Here is a 14,462-nt window from a genome sequence, read left to right as displayed (position 1 = left end):
AGAGAAAACAGGAGCATTCATCCCAATCTGCATGTTTATATCCGGGATTTTTATTGAAGCTCAAAGTGACAACTGGGAGGAAAAGATGACTTTTATTTTTCCTTTTTTAGTTCATTTAGACCAGAGAGGAGGAGGAGGAGGAGGAGGAGGAGGAGGAGGAGGAGGAGAGGAGCTCTGGGACCGCCTCTCTCCTTTTCATTTGTCACTGGGTTTGACAGAAGGAGGCAGGAGAGGTGAGGAGACGACAGGGAGGAGGTGATGAAAGAGGAGATGAGAGGAGAACGTGTCACCTTCGTGCTTCTCTTCTGCTTCGTCACTGTGTGACATAACACGGAGGAGGAGGAGGAGGAGAGAAGGAAGAGGAGGAGGAGGAGGAGGAGGAGGAGGAGGAGGAGGAGAGAGGAGGAGGAGGAGGAGGAGGAGGAGGAAGAGGAGGAGGAGGAGGAGGAGGAGAGAGAGGAGAGAGGAGAGGAGAGGAGGAGAGAGGAGGAGGAGAGAGGAGGAGGAGGAGGAGGAGGAGGAGGAGGAGGAGGAGAGGAGAGAGGAGGAGGAGGAGAAGGGGAGGAGGAGAGAAGGGGAGGAGAGAGAGAAGGAGGAGAAGGTGGAAGGGGAGGAGAGGAGAGGAGGAGGAGGAGGAGGAGGAGAAGGAGGAAGGGGAGGAGAGAGAGGAGGAGGAGAGTAGGAGAGAAGGAAGAGAGATAAAGAGAGAGGAGGAAGAGGAGGAGGAGGAGAAGAGGAGGAAGAGGAAGAGGAGGAGAGGAGCAGGATCGTCTAACAGCATCTGAACGACCACCTGAATGTTCCTCCCTGTTAACCGGTTCAGAACCGGTTAACACAGAGAACCAATCAGATACCAGTTCTCCATTTTTCTTTAAAGTTAACGTTCATACAAAATTCATTTTAGTTTCGTGCATCAATCTTTGTTAAATAAATCTGTTGCGTCCAAGTTTCACGGTGACCTCTAAATCTGAATCTAGTTCAAATCTGTTTAACCGACCATGAATGTCATCAATCGTCTACACATTTCATTTGGCTCAAATGTCTTTTCCTAAACACAACCTGTGAAGACGGAAGTTTATTTTGAAAAGACTGTACGTATGTAACGAGCGGAAATTCACACGTGTTGCTGGACATTTGTAGGAAAACTAACAAAAAAAGGAGGAATATGTTTTTGGTAAGATATCGTACGAACCGTTGAGTGAGGAGACGTTGAAAACTTGAGATGTAGCTCCTGAAAGTAGACGGACCGTAAACTGGAATAAGAACCGTCTCATCTAAATGGTTTAATTCCATCAGTTCATCCTCAGCTCTCTCGTTACTGTCAGCTTCATCTCCTCAAACACACGTCGATATCTGCTAATAAGAGAAAGTGATGGACCCGGTTCAGACTGCAGGACGACTACATGACAGATGACTGATTTCAGGAATTAGACGCCACCGACAACAAACCGAACCCTGTTTTCTTTAAATCAGAAACCAGAAGGTTTGATTAAGACTTTTAATACAACTTGATTTTCTTCTTTAATGATCCGTTTTACAGTTTCCTGTCTCCGCTCCTCTTCCTCGGCTCTGAACTTCTTCTTCTCTTGTTATTTTGTGTTCTTGTTGATGTCGTCCTGAAGCCGTCTGTCAAACCCAAACGGATGTTTGTTTTTTATCATCTCTCAAGTTGTTTTCAGAAGTCTCTCAGGGTTTTTAGTCTCACCCACATCCCTCAGCTCAGGTTTTATTTCACTCTCCATGAGCAGACGAAGCTGAACCCGTCTGTATTTCCTCTCTCAGTCTGAACGGAGGAGCTCGATGAGATCCCGTCAGTCAGCCCCGACTCATTTAGGTAATTGAAACATCTTGTTCTCCTCCTCGTCGTGCCGTGTTTTCTGCCTCCTGAACATGATCTTCCCGCCTGGCGGGGACAATCTGTCATTTAAACGGCGGGACTAATCCGTCACACGGCGCTCAAACAGGAAGTTCACTTTCCCCCCGCGGTCCCTGCGGAGCTTTAGTCTGATTTATATAAAAGGCTGATATTCAGATTGGATGATAAATCTGAGACGCTGTCGTCCTCCCATCTGATGGAGTCTGATCGATTACGCTTTCACTGCAGGATTCATCAATATTACACGGCTTTCAGTGGGAGTTAAGACCTGAACACGTTTAACCCTCTACTGCCCACATGCAGGAGCACGAAGAACATCCACTGATGATACATTCAGTTACATAAATATGAACGTGTTAATAAACGTCTCATCATCTCCTTCAATTCTGTCTTTTTCTGAATGAACACCTGGTTGTAAAAACAGATTCACGTTCATGCAGATTATAAAACTGATATTAAAATACGCGTCGGCCCTCAAAGCCGTCTAATGATTCAAAAACAGTAGTTGTATCAGTAAAGTTTCACAAAGACTGCAGCACAGAATCAATATCAGCTGATGTCAGCATCAGTTTGGTCTCTTTGCTTTGACACGTCAGTGGGAAGAATCATTTGATGCATGCAGAACAAACAACACAAACGTGTCTAGGGCTGAAACTAACGATTCATATCGATTCATTGTCGATTAATCTGTCGATTATTTTCTCGATTAATGGATTAGTTGTTTGATCTATAAACAGGTGAAAAATGTGGATCAGTGTCTCCCAAAAGCCCAAAATGACGTCTTCAAATGTCTCAAAGATATTCAGTTTACTGTCATAGAGGAGGAAAGAAACCAGAAAATATTCACATTTAAGAAGCTGGAATCAGAGAATTTGGACTTTTTTTAATTAAAAAATACTCAAATGTGATTGTCTAGTCTGACTTTCTTGTGGTGGTTGTCTTTTTTTATTATTATTATTATTATTATTAATACATTTTTTTATTATTTTAATTTGATTTTATGCTTGTTTTCTGTATGTGGGGTTGGTATGTGTGTGAGTCTGTCTATAGATGTTACTTTTTTTGTTTGTGATGAAAATGTAATTACATTGTTTTTAAAATTTATCAAACCGAGTAATTGATTATCAAAACAATTGGCGATTCATTTAATAGTTGACGAATAAAACGATCAATTGATCAGTCAACTAATCGTTGCAGCTCTAAACGTGTCAAACACACACAAGTCAAGGTACAGTAGTCAATAATATATTAATATAAATACAATATTTCCAATTTTCAATTCATGATTATATACATAAAATATCTCCAGTCTTTGGTTGCAGCTATAAAACACTTTCATTATTGATGAAGATATTTGACTATCTCTTTGTATAATGTGATAAATATTTAAAGAAACTTCAACATCAACTTTCTGTCAGTGAAGTATTTCAGCTTCTTCAGATATTGTGTATAAAATAAGTTTATATGTGTGCGACTTTAAGAGATATCGGCCTTGAACGGTCCTGATCCGTCTGTTTCTCTTCCCTCCCTCCATCATCCTGCCTCTGTTCATCCTCCTAATAAACTCCAACACTAAGTGGACGATCTGTTCTTCCTGTAACTAACTGCATCCTCCCCTCTGAAATATCGCTGCTGCTTTAATTTAGATAATTGATAGAGATCAGCTTCCTGTCGGTGTGCCAGATAGTTTCAACCACAAATCAGCGTCCGTCCGTCCGGTGGATCCCCTCCTCTCCGGCCCGGTGCCGCTGGATTAACGGTTATTGGGACAACGTCAGAACGACTCTCAGGTTTTAATGAGATTGGTGTCGGAGAGGTCGCCGCGGCTCGGCCGAGGTGTTTATTATGAAGGCTGATAATCGGTGATGTCATTAAGGTCGGTGGAGTGAAGGCAAATTCACCCATTTACTCATTTACAGCTTCCAGAGAGGAGGACGGAGGAAGAGGAGAGGTGTTTGGTGTTGGGTCTTCTCTACTGAACAGGGATCTGAACCCTGAACTCCGGCGCTGTGGAGGTCAAACTGAGACAGGAAGTCAACAGGAGGCGGGACCGAGAACGGGTTGCCAGTCGTGTTCTTAGTTTCTGTGTTCACATTTGTTTACATTACGAGTCTCTTTCTTCTATATCAGCCGTGTTCATCTGAACACAGATTCACCTCAGCTCTGTTTACTGGCAGCCATGTGTGTGTGTGTGTGTGTGTGTGTGTTAGCGCGTGTGTGTGGGGGTATGTGTGTGTGCCAGCTGGCCTTGAATGGCGCCCCGAGTGCCAGACTGAGAAAGTGGAATCAGTTTTCATCCTGACAGGCAATCCAGCTTCTCCCACTGAGAGTGTGTGTGTGTGTGTGTGTGTGTGTGTGTGTGTGTGTGTGTGTGTGTGTGTGTGTGTCAAGCTGAAGGACAAATAGTAAAAAAGACCTTATAGGAGAGAGAGAGCAACTAAACGAGTGAAGAGGAGACAACGAACAGAATGAAGAATAAACTGAGTGTTGTGTAGTGAAGCTCCTTCCTCTTCCTCCCTCTCTTCTTCCTCTTCCTCCTTCTCTTCTTCCTCTTCCTCCCTCTCTTCTTCCTCTTCCTCCTTCTCTTCTTCCTCTTCCTCCCTCTCTTCTTCCTCTTCCTCCTTCTCTTCTTCCTCTTCCTCCCTCTCTTCTTCCTCTTCCTCCTTCTCTTCTTCCTCTTCCTCCCTCTCTTCTTCCTCTTCCTCCTTCTCTTCTTCCTCTTCCTCCCTCTCTTCTTCCTCTTCCTCCTTCTCTTCTTCCTCTTCCTCCCTGTCTTCTTTCTCTTCCTCCTTCTCTTCCATCTGTTCCTCCTCCTCGTCTTCTTCTTCCTCCTCCTTTTCCTGCTCCTCTTCTTCTTCTTGTTCCTCCTCTTCCTCCTCTTACTTCTCTTCCGCTTCCTCCTCCTCCTCCACCTCTTCTTCCTCATCCACCTCCTAATGCTCCTCCTCCTCTTCCTCTCTGTTGGATCTTTACAGTATTAATGACACACAGATCGTAGCATGAATCAGCATCACGTCTCCCTCCTCCTCCTTCTCCTCTTCCTGTTCCTCTTCCTCCTCCTCCTCCTCCCTCTTCCTCCACTCCCTCCTCCTCCTCTTCTTCCTCCTCCGCCTCCTCTTCCTCTCTGTTGGATCTTTACAGTATTAATGACATCATACAGATCGTAGCATGAATCAGCATCACGTCTCCCTCCTCCTCCTCCTCCTCCTCCTCCTCCTCCTCCCCTTACTCCTCCTCCTCCTCCTCCTCCTCCTCCTCCTCCTCCTCCTCCTCCTCCTCCTCTTCCTCGTCCTCTTCCTCCTCCTCCTCCTCTTCTTCCTCTTCTTCATCCACCTCCTAATGCTCCTCCTCCTCTTCATCTCTGTTGGATCTTTACAGTATTAATGACATCATACAGATCGTAGCGTGAATCAGCATCACGTCTCCCTCCTCCTCTTCATCTTCCTCTTCCTCCTCCCCCTGCTCCTCTTCTTCCTGGATCTTTACAGTATTAATGACACCGTACAGATCGTAGCGTAAATCATCGATACGTCTCTAATCTCTGCGTAATCCCGATGTCACGCAGCTTCAGATGGTCTCGATGTGTTTCCTCCTCTAACTGGATCACAGACTCACGAGAAGACGTTCGCCAAACTAAAACTGGCTTCTGCTTCCTTGGATTTTTCACATGAAGTCTTTAAGATAAATGAAATAAAGCTGATTTTGATTCGTTGTCTCCAGTTTTAATACGAAGGATAAAAACTAGCCGGATAATGATTTAAAGAAGCTCGCTTCATAAACCTGTTCAGAGCTTTGAAATCTTCTTAAATCCAGACGTAGCGACTGACATTAGATAAGAGATAAACACTTTCCTAACATCAGTAGCTTCCACTGGGTGTTTAAAACATAATGCTGTGTTTTATACGTCTGATGGGTGAGATGAACTTCCAGTTTATTTATAATCTCTCAGTCTTTTCTTAGTTTATCTACGTGAATAAATCTCCACTCAAACTGTATTAATGCAAATATATCAAACAGATACTACTGAATGTAGTCACTCTCTCTAATTTAGATATTTGCCATTTGGTTATTCTCAGTAGTGGAAAATAACGACATTGACTCAAGTACTCGAGTACAATTTTGAGGTACTTTTTCTGCTGTAGTTCTGCTCCACTACATCTCAGAGAGAGATGTATTGTACTTTTTACTGCACTACATATATTTGACTACAAAATATAAATCAACTAGTAAATGACGTATTATTATAAATTAAACATGCTAAATGTGAGATAGAGAACATTTCTATTGCCTCCACAAGGTTCTCAACAAGCCGGCAGCTTGAATCCTCAGACGATGTTTTGTAAGATATCTTACGAAAAGTTATTCTTCATTTTTCGTGCATTTTTCCACGAATGTCCAGCATCAATTTGCACTCCAGTCTTTTCAAAATAAACTTCCGTTTTCTCAGGAAACAACTGGATTAGGTTTAGGCAACAAAACTACTCAGTTAGGTTCAGGAAAAGATGGTGGTTTGGGTTCAAAATAACTACCGAAGTGGCGTTACTTAAGAACAATAGTTACGTGACAAATAAATCAAAGTTGACTTCTGGCCTCACACGGGGCACCAATATAGGTCTCCTGGTGAATGTCTGGTGTTTTTAGACCCACCCATCCACCCCGACCTCCTACCTATGTGGCGTTTGTCGCTCTTTATACTTCCTGGTTCACGATTACGTGGATTAAATATGAATTGATTTTGTGGGACAGTATATGAATTACAGTGCATTACTTTTCGTAGGTATAGCTATGAGCGGTGAAAGAGACCTGCCTGATCCAGGGCAAACAACAATATGACAAAGACAGACTGACTGATGCATGAAATAGTTGTAAAACCCAGTCTGTTATAAAGCTAACAGATCAATATTCATCTCCTCGTCCCAAAGACAGGAGTTTACAGACAATATGAAGACCATAAACATCTGACTGACCATCACTCTCTCTCTCTCCACCGTCCATCTTTCTTCCTGTTTCTCTCCAACCACCGTCTTGTTTCTTCAGGGAGTTATAAACCTCTCCTCTATTAGCAAGGATTTCACCGCCACGCTTCCCTGCCTTCTACCATCACGCTGTGTGTGTGTGTGTGTGTGTGTGTGTGTGTGTGTGTGTGTGTGTGTGTGTGTGTGTGTATGTGTGTGTGTTAGATGAAGCTGAATGAGAGTCAATGGCAGCAGAGTGAATAATAGTGTGTGAGGGTCAGCTGGAGAGAATGAGAGTAAATGAAGTGAATCAGAGTGAACGTGAATGAATGAAAGGAAACACTAAACAACAGCAGGAGACTGAATGGAGGTTAATTATAACAGCGAGATGAGAGTAAGTGAATGAAACGTTAAGGAGAAAAGAGGAGAAGAAGAGGAGAAGAAGAAGACCAATCACGTCATAAAACAGAGAAACTAAAGAAACAGACAGCTGGAGACGAAGAAAAGGAGAAAAGGAGGAGAGAAAGCAGGAAGAAGTGACTCTGAAAGAAGAAAAACTAACGTGACAGATTCGGATAAAAGACAAGAAAAACAAAGAGAAAAGAAATGAGAGGAAATAAAGAGTAGTAGAAAAGAGAAGCGGAGTGATGAATGAATAAAGGATGAGGATGGAGGGATGCTCATCTCACAAGTTAAACTATTCCTCCTCCTCATTCAGCTATTTTTATTTCTATCTTCTTTTTTATTTGACTATTGCAGCTGCCAGATTATTTTCTTTTTCACTCTAACATAGCCTCCCTCCTTCTTTTCTTGTTCCTTCTCTCTTCATTCCTTCTCATCTCCCTTTATTTTCACTGTTTTCTTCTTCCTTCATCCTATCTTTCTTGATACTCTAAGGCCACTTTCTTTGATTTTTTTCTTTGATATTTCTATGATTATTATTCAGACCTCTGACACGTCACACTGTTATATTTTTAGTTTTTGAGAGAAAGCATGCTGTGAATTCCAGTCATCACTCAGAGTCAGAAGTTTCTAGGGTTGTCCTCGACTAAAGAAATCTTAACACTCATACTCGATTTAATCGACAGATCTATAAAACTGAGTTTCTCCACAAAGAATCACACAAGAGCACCACTTTAAATATTGTTTTTATCAGAGACGTGCTCATAAGCTTCTTGAAAATAAGTCATTCAGAATGAAAAAAGCATAAAAATGACCAATCGACTAAAGAAATATTAGTGGACTAAGACCAAAATGACTGATTAGAGGGGGCAGCCCAAGAATTTATTTATTATTATGATTATTATTTCTGCAGACACTTTTCAGCTCCAATTTCCAAATAGTTTCATTTAATTGAGACACTTTATCCTGTTAGACATTTGTATGAAATTGTCATAATTAGCACATTAATTATTGAGTTGTGGCCAAAAACAAGTCTTGTGAGGTCACAGTGATCTTTGACCACCAAAATCTAATCAGTTCATCCAAGAGGACGTTTATGCCAAATTTGATGTGCAAGAAACAAGGAAATAAAACGCCCCCCGGAGGCATAAAACAACCTGTCAAACTGTCTAGTTTCTAATCTTTTCCTGATAGCAACAAAGTCAGATGAAGCTTTTTTGAGCATTTGTAATCTTGTGTTCGTTTCTCAGTAATAACTGGCTGGCTGGGTGTGAGTGTGCTGCCCTTCTCATTGATTCAATTAAAATGCAGTTCATCACTTTTCCCAGAGAAAACAGTATTTCTTTCTTTTATAAACAAAACCATAACCGCAACATCTGAATTGTGTACACGGTTTACGTGCTCCATTTATAAGACTTATTACTGGTGCAAACACATGAAGAGTTATGATGGAAGGAATGATGAGAGCGAGTTGTTGAGAGAAAGAGTTTGAATAAACAACCAGAAATAATGGAACACTTAATGGTCTCATTCATAACATTTTTATGTAGGCGAATAATTAAAAAAATTATAATCCATCCACAGAGCTTTTAGAAAGTTGCCGATCCCAAGTGCTCGGTGATAAAAGGAGGCCTGGCCTCACTGACGTATTCACACCACTGTATAAACTGTAAAGATATAAAGATACTCACTGTGTATAAATCTGCTGAGAAGGAAAGGTGAAGCCTCCAGCTGGTCAGGTGACAGCAAGTTCTCACTGTGTTCCAGGAAGTAAACAGGAAGTCAGGAGGCGGGGGTGGACCCCCTCAGACGTCCTAAAACAATACACAAAAAGAAGAACGTTTTAACCTCTTCCACTTCTTGAGGGCACCGGCGCCCTCGGCTGACTTTACCTTCTTTCAGCGGTTTTAGCGGCTCAGTTTCAAAGCTAGAGTGAAGATACTGGTATCATATGAAGCTAGAAAACCTAAAGAATCCATTGGTACCAACCAATGAGCCCAACTGTATTCATGTGGGATGATGTTAGTACCCATAGGAGCCATTTCATTGCAGTGACACCATTTTTTTAAACTTGCAACGAGCAAAAACCAAGATGACGACGGCTGAAAACCAGAATGGCAACGACCAAAAACCAAGATGGCAAAAGGCAGAAAGCCAAGATGGCAACAACCACAAACCAGATAAGGGGGTTGCTCGCCATCCAATCGCAGAAAAATGCAATTCTTGAAGAAATCTTCAAATGTCAAAAGTTTCTGATCCCAAATCACAGCATGGCTTATTCTATGGTGTTCCTCAAGGTCTTGGGGTCTTAATGTGGTATTTTGGAGAGATTATTGATCATTTTGATCAATCCTCCAGTGGTAAAAAAATTGTTAAATTTAGCACCAAATCTGTGCAACAAATGGTATCAACCCAAACATTGCTGCAACAACTTATGAGACATAATAGAGCATGGGGATGACCCATCATATACTTCTATCATAACATCATACAACTTGACACACAGTGCTGAGCTGCATCTCAAATTAATCTTCAGGTTCCCAGCTTTCAGATGATGTTCACCACTTCTATGTGACATCTACTTTTGACCCGCTATCTCCCCCTAAAGACCCGCTGGACCCCCCTAAAGAAGACAAAAACGTGTGGAAAAGGTTAATAGGACAATTAGACAAAGGTTTTTCAGTGTAGTGACTTGGAGCAGCAGCTCACTTAAAGGGAACTTCCATCTAATATGATCAGGATGTAAAACAAAGACACACGTCTTCTTGAAGCTAATTGGATTCCTTCAGCCGGAGGTTTGGATGTTTGGATGTCGGGTCTCTGGAGGTTTCACATCTCGTCTGACGGCACAAATCCAGATCGACTGAAATCTAATCAGCTGTGTTTTTGGCCTGAAGCCGATCAGTCCGACCGATTTCATTCATGAAGAAACACCGAGCCAAAACACAAACGTCAGATCAACACGCAGAGAGGAGGAGGAGGAGACTTCCTTCCTTCCTTCCATCCTTCCTTCCCTTGGATCTTCAGTAGTAGATAACAAAGAGCACAAAGAAGAGAGAGTTCAGTCCCAGCTGTGTGATAAAATCCTCCTCTTAACGAAGCCGAAGCGGCCGCCGCTTGTTAGCGAGGCGGTGGAAGGAAGATGTGCATGATTTAACCTTTCCTAGCGCTAATGGGAGCCATTAAGTCGAGCGGCGTCCAATTAGAGGCGACCTCCCTTAACAAGGTCAAACAGTGGAGGATCATGGGAGAATGCAGGATGAGTCAGGACGATCAACGCTGATACCTGCAGACCTGACGAAGAGTAAACCGGACAGGAAGCCACTCAGATCAGCATCATCGTCTTGAACTCTTACTTTATTTACTACAATAAAATGCAGGCCTGAAATCTCCATAGATCAACATGTTCCTTCACCAGTATGAACACACAGACTGTAGTTTATTCTGAATCAATCCCACATACACCGCCCTGCTGACACTAACACTCTAAACCAAGATGGTGACGACCAAAAACTAAGATGGTGACGTCCAAAAGCCAATTGATACCATTACGAGACTATCAATGGATACCGTTACGAGAGTATCCATGGATACCGTTACGAGAGTATCCATGGATACCTTTACGAGAGTATCAATGGATACCGTTACGAGAGTATCCATGGATACCGTTACGAGAGTATCCATGGATACCGTTACGAGAGTATCCATGGATACCTTTACGAGAGTATCCATGGATACCGTTACGAGAGTATCCATGGATACCTTTACGAGAGTATCCATGGATACCGTTACGAGAGTATCCATGGATACCGTTACGAGAGTATCCATGGATACCGTTACGAGAGTATCCATGGATACCGTTACGAGAGTATCCATGGATACCGTTATGAAGAGTATCGATGGAGAGTTTCCTCTGAGATTTGTTCTGTTTCTGTTCATCTGTTTGTTACAACATCAACGTATTAAACCTTTCAACAACAAATGTGATCTCTATCATCACAGACAGGGCTGGTTTGTCATACACTGATCTCACATGTGATGGTTTTTGGAGGTTAATCCTCTGTGACAGTCTCTCTCTCTCTGATTGACTTTCATCACCACGCCGACACTCTGCTCTTCTTCTCCTCTTCTTATCTGTTCAACCATCCATCTCTCTTTATTTCTGCCGTCACGTCTCTCTCTCTCTCTCTCTCTTCCAGCCGCCTCGTGACTTTACGTAATCTCTGAAAGCTTTATTGGCAGGAACAGAACGGAGAGTTTGTGCTGCCAGAGCTTTCACAAGAACACGATAAGTGACAAATAATAAGCATCAAACATTCAAATAGAAGAGTCCCATCAGTAAACAGTGTAGCGCGTGGAGCTCCACGGTATCATAAACACACAACATCCATCCCTTCATGACAGTGATGATGATGACTCATATCGATGTCTCCTGACAAGAAAACAAACACGACGCTGAACGGTGAAGAGAACCAATACTCTATTAAATTAAAGAGTATTTCAAACATACGTTAACCCAAACCACGACCTTTTCCTGAAACCTACCAAGTACTTTTGTTGCCTAAACACTACAGGAGCTGCACTGATAGCTCGTGTTGCTGGACATTAGTAGGAAAACGAACGAAAAATAAAATTACTTTTCATAAGATATCTTTCTCATCTATGAAAGTCCCAAATGGCGTCTTCAAATGTCTTGTTCTGTTGACCCAACAGTCCAAAGATATTCACTTCACGGTGACATTAAAACACACAGAAGCAGGAGAAATGTTGTTGATTAATCTGATCTGATGATCAACTCAGGGGTTAATTGGTTTAATTCTGTCAAATCAGTTCCTCCGTAAACGCTCTGAGAGACGTCAAAGGTTCAGAGCACTTCTATTGACTCTAAATGGCTCTCAACATGGCAACGACTGAGCCGTCAGCTAGCAGCCAACAGTGCAAACAGCTCTTCTTTCTCCTCCTCTTCCTCTCCTTATTCCTCTCCCTCCTTCTCCTCCTCTTCCCCGTCATCTTCCTCATTCTCTCCTTATTCCCGTCTCTCCTTCTCTCCCTCTTCCTCCTCCTCTTCCACATCATCTTTCTCCTCCTCATCTTCCTCTCTCTCCTCTTCTCCCTCTTCCTCCTCTCCCGCTTTCTCCTCCTCCTCCTCTCCTCTTCCTCCTCCTATTCCTCTTTATCATCATCTTTCTCTCCCTCTTCCTCCTCTTCCTCCTTCTCATCCTCCTCTTCTGTTTGATTTCACTCATTCTTTAATGAAAGACTCTCTCTCTCTTCTTCCTCTGAACCTGCTGCTGATCGTTTTCATCTCTTCATCTCTTCTTCTTCACATTGATTCTTCTCCTCCGACGTTAATGAGAAGTCGACCTCTCAGATTCTTTAATAACTAGTCTCATAAAACTCACACTCGTCTTCCTCCTCTTCCTCTTTTCTGATCTTTATAAATCTCTTCTTTCTTTCTTTCTTTCTTTCTTTCTTCCTGCAGGATCAGTTCTACAGATTAATGCTTCAGAACTTCTCATGTAAACACCACAGAGACGCGGTTAATGGATTAAATTAAAGGAGGCACTCTTACAATTAAATGTAGAAACAAACATTACTGAATGTATTAATCTACCTGAAAACATAGGAGAGTGAACTGTTTTATTTTTATAATAAAAACGCACTTGAACCATTTATTTTCTACAGTAAACAAACTAAAATATGAATTATTATTACCAGACTTCTTGTCCACAAGTGCACCAAATTTCAGGTTGTTATATAAACTGAAATATTAGTAACAGTAATAGCTGTAGTAACCGCTGCAATTTCTTCCTCTGTCAACAACCGTCTTTAACAATAAAAACGTAACTGCAACCACCGAATGAAGGATTTCATTGTCGTATAAAAAGGAGCAGTAGATGTATGTATGTGTCCAAACCTCTTTCTTTATCTGCCTACACTTCTCTTTTTTTGAATAACTTTTATTTTATTATTTGTTTGTTTCGTCGTCTATCTCATCCCTTTCTCTTTCCAGTTCCTTCTGCTTCATTTTCTAATCGACTCATCGATTCCTTTGAGACTTCCGGTTTACTTTCTTTTCTTTTAACTAATTAAATCTCTCTTTCATTACTCCTCCTCGTCTTCATCTCGTCTCCATCCGTCTCTGTCCCATTAGAGCGCTCTGCTAATGAACATCGTCCGTCCTCTCTTCATCTTCCTCTTCTCTAACTGTCCTCCTCTTCTCTTCCTTCATGTCATCCCTTCGTTCATTCATCAACTCATCTCTCCGTCTCTGTCCTCCTCTGTCTGGCCTTTCTGTCTCTTCCATCTATTTCTGAGTAAATATGTCCGGCTACACACCAAACACAGCCGGAATGACAATACAACACACTGTTAAATAGCAGTTATGCAGTGGACTATACAATCCTACGTATCCCTAACTCTATGTAAGGTGTAGATTAAAAAAAAATCAATTCACCTGTCTTTTTTTTACAATTTTGAAATAGATGTTTTTTAATGCCAGGATCAATATATTTGCTTCATTTGAGTCTATGTGGAGGTAGAAGGAAGTTACCGCTTTTATTGTTGTAGTCTGAGTAACGTGACGTCAGATCCGTTCTGTATCCGTCAACCAAAACAAACCGCAGCCGGTCGCAACTAGAAAGTATAAAACGTCGGAGGGTCTGCGTGGATCCGACCTGCACCCTCACATGTTAAATCCAGCGTGGTAAACACTACACAGCCAGTAAAGGATGGAAACACTTTGGGTTTCACACATAGACAGGTAAAGCAGAGCTAGACATCACGGCTAAAGCTGCATGCTAACTCCGTCACGGACAGGAAACGTCATCGTATCGCGGTAACGTTGCGGTCGAGCCGGCCGTCGCTCTCATCTCCGTGGTCAAATGGGCCGACGCTACAACTGTAGAGCACCCAGATACTGACATTTATGTTAAATGCATTGAAACGGCCCCGATGGAGCTGACCATGGATGTATAAAGAGAACGGAGCTGACGGGAGAGCTAGAGACCACCTTGGAGAAGTTAGAGGAAGTCTATTATTACTATATAGTAGTCATACGAGCTTGTCATCAAGGAGGTTAAATAACGCTCCAAACTTGTGCTAAATTTTGACGAGGAAAAACTGTCATGTCTATTTTCAAAGTGATCCCTTGACCTATGATCTCAAAATATGTGAATGTAAATGGGTTCTATGGGTACCAACGAGTCTCCCCTTTACAGACATGCCCA

General features: G+C 42.2%; 1 protein-coding gene across 1 annotated transcript in view; it reads right to left on the bottom strand.

Annotated features, from left to right (window-relative positions):
• LOC141753803 (semaphorin-6D-like) overlaps positions 1-14,462 on the bottom strand; it is a 147,718-nt gene that overhangs the window by 64,623 nt on the left and 68,633 nt on the right. Inside the window, exon 3 of the mRNA XM_074612390.1 lies at positions 8,925-9,047. The gene's annotated coding sequence lies outside the window, so the exon portion shown is untranslated. The remainder of the gene's footprint in view (positions 1-8,924; positions 9,048-14,462) is intronic.

Source organism: Sebastes fasciatus, chromosome 17, assembly GCF_043250625.1.
Source record: "Sebastes fasciatus isolate fSebFas1 chromosome 17, fSebFas1.pri, whole genome shotgun sequence".
Classification (NCBI taxonomy): domain Eukaryota; kingdom Metazoa; phylum Chordata; class Actinopteri; order Perciformes; family Sebastidae; genus Sebastes; species Sebastes fasciatus.
Note: the sequence above shows the minus strand (reverse complement) of the source record. Positions and strands in the feature narration are given on the sequence as shown.